This window comes from Zonotrichia leucophrys, chromosome 5, assembly GCF_028769735.1.
Source record: "Zonotrichia leucophrys gambelii isolate GWCS_2022_RI chromosome 5, RI_Zleu_2.0, whole genome shotgun sequence".
NCBI lineage: Eukaryota > Metazoa > Chordata > Aves > Passeriformes > Passerellidae > Zonotrichia > Zonotrichia leucophrys.
The window spans coordinates 59,799,350-59,811,446 of NC_088175.1; the positions used below are offsets into that span (position 1 = coordinate 59,799,350).

At 53.5% G+C, this 12,097-nt stretch overlaps 1 protein-coding gene across 2 annotated transcripts in view; it reads left to right on the forward strand.

The window, feature by feature from the left end:
- Positions 1 to 6,332: 6,332 nt before the first annotated feature.
- GNG2 (G protein subunit gamma 2) overlaps positions 6,333 to 12,097 on the forward strand; it is a 33,796-nt gene continuing 28,031 nt past the window's right edge. Inside the window, exon 1 of one of the 2 annotated variants that reach the window (XM_064715986.1) lies at positions 6,333 to 6,610. The gene's annotated coding sequence lies outside the window, so the exon portion shown is untranslated. The remainder of the gene's footprint in view (positions 6,611 to 12,097) is intronic. The other variant, XM_064715985.1, reaches the window with a different exon arrangement.

The following is a 12,097-nucleotide window of genomic DNA, read 5'->3' on the forward strand; positions in this document are numbered from 1 at the left end:
GAAATAAGAGGGAGTGTGGAGTGTCCATAGTAGGGATCCTGGGGGGATGCTCAGGGTGGTCCCCAACCTTCAGGAGCTGTGGGGTTGGTGGGTTTTGGTGATTTTTGGTGGGATTTTTTGTGGTTTTTTGTGGGTTTTTGGTGGTTTTTGTAGAAGTTCCAGCAGTTCCAACACTCTGGAATTGGGAAGAGGCGCAGGGGGAGCTCCTGAAATAAGAGGGAGTGTCCATAGTAGGGATCCTGGTGGGATGCTCAGGGGTGGTCCCCAATCTTCAGGAGCTGTGGGGTTGGTGGGTTTTGATGATTTTTGGTGGGTTTTTGGTGGTTTTTGTAGAAGTTCCAGCAGTTCCAACACTCTGGAATTGGCAGGAGGTACAGGGGAGCTCCTGAAATGAGTGGGAGTATGGAGTGTCCATAGTAGGGATCCTGGTGGGATGCTCAGGGGTGGTTTTTGATGATTTTTGGTGGGTTTTGGTAGGTTTTGATTGTTTTTGGTTTTTTTAGGTGGTTTTTGTGTAAGTTCCAGCCACTTCCAACACTCTAGAGTTGAGAAGAGACACAGAGGGAGCTCCTGAAATAAGTGGGAGATTGGAGTGTCCATAGTAGGGATCCTGGTGGGATGCTGAGGGGGGTTCCCAACTTTCAGGAGCTGTGGGGTTGGTGGTTTTTGATGATTTTTGGTGGGGTTTTGGTGGTGTTTTGTGGGTTTTTGGTGGTTTTTGTGGAAGTTTCAGCCACTACCAACACTCTGGAGTTGGGAAGAGGCGCAGGGGGAGCTCCTGAAATAAGTGGGAGATTGGAGTGTCCATAGTGGGGATCCTGGTGGGATGCTCAGGGGGGTCCCCAACCTTCAGGAGCTGTGGGTTTTGGTGGGTTTTGATGATTTTTGGTGGGTTTTTGGTGGTTTTTGTAGAAGTTCCAGCAGTTCCAACACTCTGGAGTTGGGAAGAGGCACAGGGTGAGCTCCTGAAACGAGTGGGAGTATGGAGTGCCCATAGTAGGGATCCTGGTGGGATGCTCAGGGGTGGTTTTTGATGATTTTTGGTGGGTTATGGTAGGTTTTGGTTGGTTTTGTTTTTTTAGGTGGTTTTTGTGTAAGTTCCAGCCACTTCCAACACTCTAGAGTTGAGAAGAGACACAGAGGGAGCTCCTGAAATAAGTGGGAGTGTGGAGTGTCCATAGTAGAAATCCTGGTGGGATGCTCAAGGTGGTTCCCAACCTTCAGGAGCTGTGGGGTTGATGGTTTTGGGTGGTTCTGGTGGATTCTCCAGTGTCTGATGGAAGCTTTGTGCTGCCTTTCCCCTCCACAGCAGCCAGGACCACCCTCCCGTCTCCCACTGGTGCTAATGAAACTCAGAACATCACTGGCCACTGCCTTTCCCTGTGATTTTGGGCCAGGTTCACTGATCCTGGCACCTCCTGGAAAAGTGTGGAAGGTGCCAACACCCACAGCCTTTCAGTGTCCCCATTCACTGGGAGAGCTGGGAATGTTCCCCTGGAGAGGAGAAGGCTCCAGGGAGAGCTCAGAGCCCCTGGCAGGGCCTGAAGGGGCTCCAGGAGAGCTGGAGAGGGACTGGGGACAAGGGATGGAGGGACAGGAGCCAGGGAATGGCTCCCAGTGCCAGAGGGCAGGGATGGGTGGGAGATTGGGAATTGGGAATTCCTGGCTGGGCTGGAATTGCCAGAGCAGCTGTGGCTGCCCCTGGATCCCTGGAAGTGCCCGAGGTGAGGTTGGAGCAGCCTGGGACAGTGGGAGGTGTCCCTGCCATGGCAGGGGTGGAATGGGATGGGATTTAAGATCCCTTCCAACCCAAAACATTCTGGGATTCTATGAAGGAGAAGGAGAAGGAGAAGGAGAAGGAGAAGGAGAAGGAGAAGGAGAAGGAGAAGGAGAAGGAGAAGGAGAAGGAGAAGGAGAAGGAGAAGGAGAAGGAGAAGGAGAAGAAGAAAAGGAGAAGAAGAAGAAGAAGAAGAAGAAGAAGAAGAAGAAGAAGAAGAAGAAGAAGAAAAGGAGAAGAAGAAAAGAAGAAAAAGAAGAGGAGGAGAAGAAGAAAAGGAGAGGAAGAAGATGAAGAAAAGGAGGAGGAGAAGAAGAAGAAGAAGAAGAAAAGAAGATGATGATGATGATGATGATCCCGTTTTCCATGGGGAAGCAGCATCAGTGCAGCCTCCAGAGTGTTTTTTCCCAGCTCTGCCCTGTGGCCCTGGATGCAGCCCCGTCCCATTTTGGGGCTGGGCCCTGGATCCCAGCCCTGGGATGGAGATGTGGGGCTGTGCCCCCACTGCCAGGAGCACCTCTGTGTGCCTTTCCCACAGGCTCCAGGGATAATTGCACATTCCCAGCAAATTCCCATTGTCCTCTATAAATATCCCGCTGACCGTCGGCAGGTCCGGGGCCCTAATTGCTGATTTCTGCTGAAACCCGACATTTTTGGGGCAGGAGGGAGGAGCACGAGGGAATGAGCCACTCCTGCGAGGGGGACTGCATTGTCTGCTGCTAAATATACCCTGCACATTTCATGCCTGGCCCATAAAACCCCGGAATTTTCCTCAAACCAGATGGGGAAGGGTCTGGAGGGGGTGAGCAGGGGAGGGAGCTCTGCCCTGCCCATGGGCTGTGCTCAGAAAATGGGGATGAATTTAATAAATCCCCTTCTCTTTGATGCCCTGACCTCCATTCCTGCTTCATCTCCGCTCGGGGGAGGTTCCCAGGGGAGGGAAAGGTCCTCGAGTTCCCATCCCTGCCCTTTTCCTGCTGCTCCTGCTGCCATTCCATGGATTTAAACACGACAAAAAACAACCCAAAAAAACCCTGACCTGGGGCCGTCTCTTCTCCAGTGGCTGCACTTCCAAATTTTGCAGCTCCCATCACAACCCCGGGCTGGATGGAGAAGTCGGAGATTTGGGATTTGTAGGGCGACCACGGGCAAAACATCAATTTTAGAGAGCAAAATGCACAATATTGGGGCTGTTCTGGGATGTTTTGGGGCTGTTCTGGGATGTTTGGGGGCTGCTTTGGGCTGTTTTCAGCTGGTTTGGGATGTTTTGGGGCTGTTTTAGGCAGTTTTAGGCAGTTTTAGGCTATTGTTGGCTGGTTTGGGCTGTTTGGGGCTGATTTGGGATGTTTTGGGCTGTCTTAGGCAGTTTAGGCTATTGTTGGCTGTTCTGGCTGTTGGGGCTGATTTGTGATGTTTTTGGGGCTGTTTTAGGCAGTTTTAGGCTATTGTTGGCTGGTTTGGGCTGTTTGGGGCTGATTTGGGATGTTTTGGGGCTGTTTTGAGGCACCCAGGGACAGTTCTGGGGTTTTGGAATGTCCCAGGGAGGTGCAAGGGCTGCAGGGTGGGATTTTGGGATGTCCCAGGCTCTGGATGGGTTTTTGGGATGTCCCAGGTGGGTGCAGGGACAGCTCAGGTGGGATTTTGGGATGTCCCAGGTGATGTGCCAGGGCTGCAGGGTGGGATTTTGGGATGGCTCAGGCTCTGGATGGGTTTTTGGGCTGTCCCAGGGTTGCAGGTACAGCTCTGTGATTTTTTGGGCTGTCCCAGGTGGGAGCAGGGACAGCTCTGGGTGGGTTTTTGGGATGTCCCAGGTGGGTGCAGGGACAGCTCAGGTGGGATTTTGGGATGTCCCAGGCTCTGGATGGGTTTTTGGGATGTCCCAGGCTCTGGATGGGTTTTTGGGATGTCCCAGGTGGGTGCAGGGACAGCTCTGTGATTTTTTTGGGTGTCCCAGGGTTGCAGGGACAGCTCTGTGATTTTTTGGGCTGTCCCAGGTGGGAGCAGGGACAGCTCTGTGGTTTTTTGGGGTGTCCCAGGGTTGCAGGGACAGCTCTGGGTGGGTTTTTGGGCTGTCCCAGGGTTGCAGGGACAGCTCTGTGATTTTTTGGGCTGTCCCAGGGTTGCAGGGACAGCTCTGTGATTTTTTTTGGGTGTCCCAGGGTTGCAGGGACAGCTCTGGGTGGGTTTTTGGGGTGTCCCAGGGTTGCGGGTACAGCTCTGTGATTTTTTGGGCTGTCCCAGGTGGGAGCAGGGACAGCTCTGTGATTTTTTGGGGTGTCCCAGGGTTGCAGGGACAGCTCTGTGATTTTTTTTGGCTGTCCCAGGGTTGCAGGGACAGCTCTGTGATTTTTTTGGGCTGTCCCAGGTGGGAGCAGGGACAGCTCTGTGATTTTTTGGGCTGTCCCAGGGTTGCAGGGACAGCTCTTTGATTTTTTGGGGTGTCCCAGGGTTGCAGGGACAGCTCTGGGTGGGTTTTGGGGCTGTCCCAGGGTTGCAGGGACAGCTCTGGGTGGGTTTTTGGGCTGTCCCAGGGTTGCGGGGACAGCTCTGTGATTTTTCTGGCCCGTCAGGGCGATGTGGCAGCGCTGAGCTCCCTCGCTCAGGGCAGCGGAGGAAATCGGTCACGGACGGAAATCTGTCACCGGGGTTGCCGTGGAAACAGCGGGGAAACCCGGGCGGCGACAGCGAGCACAGAGCCCGGGGAGGGGACACGGACACAGCCCCGTGTCCCTGCGGTCCCCGCTGTCACCCTTTGGGGATGCTCCCAAAATGAGCCGCATCCCTCGGTGCTGCTGCTGTGGGAGCTGCTTTGGGCTGGTTTGGGATATCTTGTGCTGTTTTTTGCTGTTTTGGGCAGTTTTAGGATGTTTTGGGGCTGTTTTGGGAGGTTTTAGGGGTTGTGCCCCTCCCCAGTTTTTCTGTGTCTCTTGCCTGGGTAAGGGGCACAGCAGGAAATCATTGTGCACTTTCATAAAATCATGGAATTCCAGAGTGGTTTGCGTTGGAAGGGAACTTAGTGCACAATGATTTTTTTTGATTTTTCAGAAAATCATGGAATTCCAGAGTGGTTTGGGTTGGGAGGGGCTTTAAATCCAATCCCATCCCACCCCTGCCATGGCAGGGACACCTCCCACTGTCCCAGGCTGCTCCAAGCCCCAGTGTCCAACCTGGCCTGGATGAATTCCAGAGATTTGGGGCAGCCCCAGCTGCTCTGGGCACCTGTGCCAGGCCCTGCCCACCCTGCCAGGGAAGGATTTCCATGAGGACACAGCTGGGCTGGAGCAGATGGAGGAAAAAGGGAAAAGCCACCTTATAAAAACCCCGTTCCTCATGCCTCCAGAATCTTCCACCTGAAATCCCCCTAAACTGGGCATGTGAAAAATAAGATAAAATAAAATTAAAATAAAATAAAAATAAAATAAAGTAAAATAAAATAAAAATAAAATTTAAAAAAATAAAATAAAATAAAATAAAATAAAATAAAATAAAATAAAATAAATATAATAAAAATAATATTAAAATAAAATAATAAATAAAATTAAATTAAAAATAAAATAAAATAAAATAAAATAATAAAATATAATAAAATATAAAATAATAAAATAAAATAATAATAAAATAAAGTAAAATAAAATAAATTAAAAAATAAATAAAATAATAAAATAAAATAATAAATAAAAATATAATAATATTAAAAATATTAAAATAAAATAAAATAAAATAAAATAAAATAAAATAAAATAAAATAAAATAAAATAAAATGTGATCACCTGAGCTGTGCCCTAATGGGAACCTCGGAGCTGGGAAGGGTTGGAGGGGCAGGGAGGGGTTTGGGTGTGCCAGGAGGATGGGGGGTGTTGGGGAGGGAAGGGCTGGGAGGGATCCGGGGTTTTGGGGGGCTCCAGGGACATGGAGGAGCCAGGCTGGGGGGGTTTGGAGCAGTGCAGGGGCTGAGAGAGGGCAGGGATGGGTTTTGGGGGGCTGTGGGGTGCAGGGATGGCTGTGTGGGGTTCAGGGCGTGTGATGGGGTTCAGGAGTGGTGGTTTTGGGGGGCTGTGGGGTGCAGGGGTGGGTGTGTGGGGCGCAGGGTGTGTGATGGGGTAGGATGGGTGCAGGGGCTGTTCAGGAGGGGTTGGGGGGATTTGGGGCGGGTGTAGGAACTGGGGGTGCAGGGAGGGTTCAGAAGGGGTTGGGGGGATTTGGGGTTCAAGGATGGTGTGTGTGAGGTGTGTGATGGAGTTCAGGGGTGGTGGTTATGGGGGGCTGTGGGGTGCAGGGGTGGTTCGGGGGGATTTGGGGCGGGTGTAGGAACTGGGGGTGCACACGGGTGTGCGGTGGGCACGGTGTGTGTGTGGGGGAGCGGGTGTGGGGTGCGGGGTCGGGGCGCCATGGGGTGGCCGAGGGACAAGGGGCCGTGCAAGGGACAGGGACAGGGACAGGGACAGGGACAGGGACAGGGACAGGGGACAGGGAGGGGGCAGCGGGGTCTGGGCAGGAGCGATCCCCGAACGCCGGGGGAGCGCAGAGCATCAGCAGCAGGAGGAGGAGGAGAGGAGGAGGAGGAGGAGGAAGTCGGGGCTGAGCCGCTTCCTGTAGGCAGCGGGATGAGCGCAGACAAAGCTGGGTGGGGACTCGCCGCTCGGGGCTGCTGCTGACCACCATCCTCCTTCTCCTCCTCCTCCTCCTCCTGCTGCTGCTGCTGCTGCGGCCGCGTCCCCCCGGCCCTCCCTCCTCCATCCCAGCGTCCGTCCGTCCGTCCGTCCATCCATCCCTCTGTCCGTCTGTCCGTCCCGCCGCCGCCCGCCCCGCGGGGAACCGGGGCACCGCTTCCAGGTACGGAATGGGGGCATGGGAGCACTGGGAGCACTGGGAACCCTGGGAGGGCTGTCACTGGGAGCACTGGGAGCACTGGCAGGGCTGTTACTGGGAGCACTGGGAGCACTGGGAGCACTGGCAGGGCTGTTACTGGGAGCACTGGGAGTGAGCACTGGAAACACTGGCCGGGCTGGCACTGGGGGCACTGGGAGCACTGGGCGTGAGTGCTGGGAGCGCTGGGAAGGCTGTTACTGGGAGCACTGGGAGCACTGGGAACACTGGCAGGGCTGGCACTGGGAGCACTGAGAGCGCTGGCAGGGCTGTCACTGGGAGCACTGGGAACACTGGGAACACTGGCACTGGGAGCGCTGGGAGCACTGGGAACACGAGCACTGGAATGGCTGTCACTGGGAATGGCACTGGAAGCGCTGGCAGGGCTGGCACTGGGACCACTGGGAACACTGGGAGTGAGTACTGGGAGCACTGGGAACACTGGGAGCACTGGAATGGCTGTCACTGGGAATGGCACTGGGAGCGCTGGGAACACTGGGAGTGAGTACTGGAAGCACTGGGAACACTGGGAGCACTGGAATGGCTGTCACTGGGAACACTGGGAGCACTGGAATGGCTGTCACTGGGAATGGCACTGGGAATGGCACTGGGAGCGCTGGGAGCGCTGGCGCAGGTGGGGCCGGGCGGGGCTGTCGCCGCCCCCGCTGTCCCTGACCCCCGTGGGGACCGAGCCGCTCCCAAACCGGCAGAATTCCCCCAAATCCCGCATTCCCCGCGCCCGGGGGCACCCCGGGATCCCGGGGGGTCCCACCCGAAGGTGCTTTGTGCAGCGAGCTCGGGCTCCCAACAAAGGTTGGATTTAAAGGGTTTGATCCTCCTTAATCAGCTGATTTGCCATCACAGGCGAGGCTTTCTCCGCGGATGAATGAGACGTAGTGTTCTTTATTCCCTGATTTTTTTCTTCTTTTTTTTTGTAATCACGGGAAGGAAGGAATGGGGAGATTTCCCGATCCCAAATCCCTGCAGGAAGCAGCATGTGCTGGGATCAGCCCCAGCCTGGCTTGGGGGGATTTGGGGGTGATGTCCAGGCAGGTCCATCCCTACAGCCATGTCCCTCTCCTTTCCAGCCAAATCCGTGTTTTCCCAGATGTGCTCTGGGTGAAGGATTCCCGGGAAAATCTCTCGAGGAAAACCGGTCCAGGGCTGGGAGGGGGGAATCCAGCAAAAAAACCGGCACAGGGAGGATTTGGAATAGAAATTAGGGGGAAATTCTGGAATAGAAATTGGGAGGAAATTCCTGGCTGTGAGGGTGGGCAGGGCCTGGCACAGGGTGCCCAGAGCAGCTGGGGCTGCCCCAAATCCCTGGAATTGTTCCGGGCCAGGTTGGACAGGGCTTGGGGAAGGTGTGGATGGCAGGGAGTGGGATGGGATGGGCTTTAAGGACCCTTCCCACCCCTGTCAGAGCCCCCACGATTCTCACCTCCTTGGTGGAAAATGATTTATATTTATGAAATGATTTAAGGCCAGTCCTGAGGCACAGCCATACCCCCTCATTAATCAATCGCTAATGAGCTGCTAATGAACTTAGAGCGCGGTGCCCAAAGGGCAGGCAGGGGCTGGGAGCAGCAGTGATCTGCCTCTGCTGCTCTTATTTCTTTCCCCGTTTCCTGCTGCTCTCATTTCTTTCCCCATTTCCCCCAATTGCTCCCAATCCATCATCCCTCCTGAAGAAGGGGCTGGGGCCGTGTGGATGGGTGGCAGCAGGCTGCAGCCAGGCACGGAGGATTTTTCCTCATAACTGGATTTCCCTGGATGCAACTGGAGCATGCAGATTTTTAATCCTCTTTTCCAACCATATGGCCGCTGGCTGCGTTGAAATATGACTCAATTAATTATTGCCAGGAAAGCCCTGGGGCCAAGCCTTTCTCTGGGATGGGGTTTGGAGGGTTTTAAAGGGGCTTTTCCCACCCTGTTTTGTGGGATTCAGGGATGGGCTGATCCCTATCCCACCCCAGCTTCTGTGCTGGCCCTACAAGGCCGGGCATGACCCCAGCTGCTCCTTGGCACCAATTTTGGGGCTTTTTTAGGCATTTCCAGCCTTGGAGGAGGAGGGAGGGGGTGCTGCTTGATGCAATGTGCTGCTGGCTGCTCACCTGGATCCGTTATCACCTGGATAACGCCTGGAGGCAGCCTTGTCCCCAAAAATGGGATATTCCCACCTTGGGAGGACCTGTGGTCTCTCCACACGTGCCCATCCCCTCTCCCAGCCTCCCTGGGAGCTGCCAGCTTTGCTCCCAGTGGATAATGCACCACCCCGAAGGATCTCGTGGGGTTTTCTCCTTGCTGGGGCACATTTTGCATCTGGGGGAGGTGATAACTGAGGCTGCTTCATGGCATGGGGGTTCTCAAGACCAGGAGCAGGCAATCCTAAAGGGAATCCCATGGATTGATGGCTGCGAGCTGGTCAAGAAGCATATTTATATTTATATTTATATTTATATTTATATTTATATTTATATTTATATTTATATTTATATTTATATTTATATTTATATTGTGTGCTATTGTTATTATTAATATTATTACTGTTATTACTGGTATTAATCCCCAGCCCCACCTGCTGCTTTTGCCACCCCATGCCAAATGGAAAATGCAATATAAACGCGATTTTCCCGGGGTGGGCAGTGCCAATCGCACCCGGCAGCCCCGCGGATGCTCCCGCTGGAATTCCAGGGGCTCCTGAATCCCGGTGAGTCACCGAAGGAGGACAGGCAGGCGCCGGCTGTTTCCATAGTAATTAGGGCTGGAGAGACGGTGCTGGAGCCCCACGGACCCCTCGTGTCCCCAAAAATCGCTGCCAGGGGCGGCTCCATCCCGCCCATCCCATTGGCATGCTCCAGGAGGGCACATCCAGGACCCTCCCTCCCCCTGGATCGCCCCGTTTGGGGCTGGGATTTAGGGATTTACCCTGGAAAAACAGCATTTCAGGCTCGAGGGGCATCAATCCTCAGCGTGGCTTTGCCAAGGGTCTCCCTGCTGTGCCCGGAGCGGGATGGGGAATGCGGGATGGGAAAAGGATTCCTCAGGCTTCAGTTGGCTTAAAATCCTCCCTGGAGCTGTGGGTTCCTGTGCAGGAGCTGTGGGTTTGCAGGAGCTGTGCTTTGGGGTAATTTTGGGTGTTTTGGGTAAGAAAGCAGCAGCTGTCAGCTGATGGGAGATGCCCAGCTCTGATTTGATTCCTCTTTGGCTTTGCTTTGGAGCAGGGAAGGAGCATAAAGAAGGTGTTGAGAGTCAGGGGTGCCAGGGAAATGTCTCCACAATGCCACTGTCCCCAGGGGGACACCAGGACAGTGCCAGTGTCTGTGCCAGTGACATTTGTCACTGTCGTGTCTGCAGCCCAAGGGATTCTGCACAGAAACCTTGGGAGAAACAGGCAGGGCTTGGTGTGAGCCTCCTGAGACAGGAACAATTCCCAGTGCCAGGAGCCCAGAGGAGCCATGGAGGTGCTCTGAGGGCTGGAGCCAGGCTGGGAGAGCTGGGGGTGCTCACCTGGAGAGGAGAAAGCGGGATGGGAAAAGCGGGATGGGAAAAGCGGGATGGGAAAAGCGGGATGTGTCCGTGTTTGTTCACAGACAGCATGGAAGAGAGAGGAACAAGCTGGATTTTCAGGTTTTCTTGCTTTTCAGGCTCTTCTCTTGCTGTTCCCCCTCTCTGGGCTCAGCCTCTTTGTGGGGAGGAGGGATGAAACCCCATTCCATGGAAAGGATGTGGCTGCATCCTGCTCCACTGAGCCAGGGATTTTTTGCCTGTCCTCGCATGGTTTTATTCCCTGCTCAGCTTTCCGTGTGCATTTTTCCTTCTGGGTGCCTCATGCGTGGTGCAAACCCCCCCAAATCCATTCCCTTTAGAGCACAGGAGGGGTTTTGTCCACCCAAAATTCCCTGAGGGAATGGCCAGGGGTGTCCTGGTGGGGATGCTCAGGGTGGCTGCAGGGAGGCAGCTCTGAGCTGGGCAGGATCCAGCTGGATTTGGCTCCATGGAGAAGCCAGGATTGCTCCAAACCCCATCCAGGGTGGGGCTGGGATGGTGCTGCTGGGGTGTGAGTGTTGGATCAGGCCAGTGGTTAATTAATTAATTAATTAATGATGCCTTTGATTAGGGATGTGGAAGGGAATCAAGGCGCTGGGTGGGCAGGGAGGAGGCTGGGGGCAGGAGCTGGGAATGGCAGGAGCAGGGAATGAATGACAGGATCAGGGAATCAGGGAATGAATGACAGGGTCAGGTAATCAGGGAATGGAGGGAGCAGGGAATCACAGATCAGGGAATCAGGGAATGACAGGAGCAGGCAATGGCAGGATCAGGGAATGACAGGGTCAGGGAATGGAGGGAGCAGGGAATCATAGATAAGGAAATCACAGGATCAGGGAATCATGGAATAACAGGAGCAGGGAATGGCAGATCAGGGAATCACAGATCAGGGAATGATGTAGGAGCAGGGAATGTCAGGAGCAAGGAATCACAAATTGGGGAATCAGAGAATGACAGGATCAGGGAATCACAGATTAGGAAATCACAGGATCAGGGAATCACAGATCAGGAGATGACAGATCAAGAAATGACAGGATCAGGGAATCACAGGTCTTGAATGACAGGATCAGGGAATCAGGGAATCACAGGATCACAGGTCAGGGAATCACAGGGTCAGGCAGTGACATGAGCAAGGAATCAGAGAATGACAGGAGCAGGAAATGACAGGAGCAGGGAATCAGATCAGGGAATGACAAGAGCAAGGAATCACAGGTTAGGAAATCACAGGATCAGGGAATCATGGAATCACAAATTAGGGAATCACAGATCAGGGAATGACAGGAGCAGGAAATGAATGACAGGAGCAGGGAATGAGAGGTCAGGGAATCACAGATCAGGAAATGACAGATCAAGAAATTACAGGATCAGGGAATCACAGGTCTTGAATGACAGGATCAGGGAATCACAGAATCACAGATCAGGGAATCACAAATGAGGGAATCACAGATCAGGAAATAGATCAGGAAATCATGGAATCACAGGATCAGGGAATGACAGATCAGAGAATCACAGATCAGGGAATCACAGGTAGCTTGGGTTGGAAGGGATCTAAGAGACCATCTGGGATGGGCTCAGATGCAGCCATGCTGAGGCTGGAGTCTAAAATCCCTCATCCCCTGCATTTCACATGGGAATGATGGACTCCAAGCACCAGGATCAGTGGGAATAAAAAATAAATCCCTTCTGAAATGACATTGGGCCAAGCCTTGAAAAATCAGTCCCTTGCAGCTGAGGCAGCCTGGATGATTCCTGGGAAGCAGCAGCTGCACCAGGACCTGCTTATCCTCCCAAACACAATTAGTTTTCACCTTATCTCGTCCTTCCCTGGCTTTTCACTCAGCACTTTCCTTCCCCTCTTGTCTGTCATCATCATCCTCGTTAGAGCCCGGCTTAATTAGTTTATCC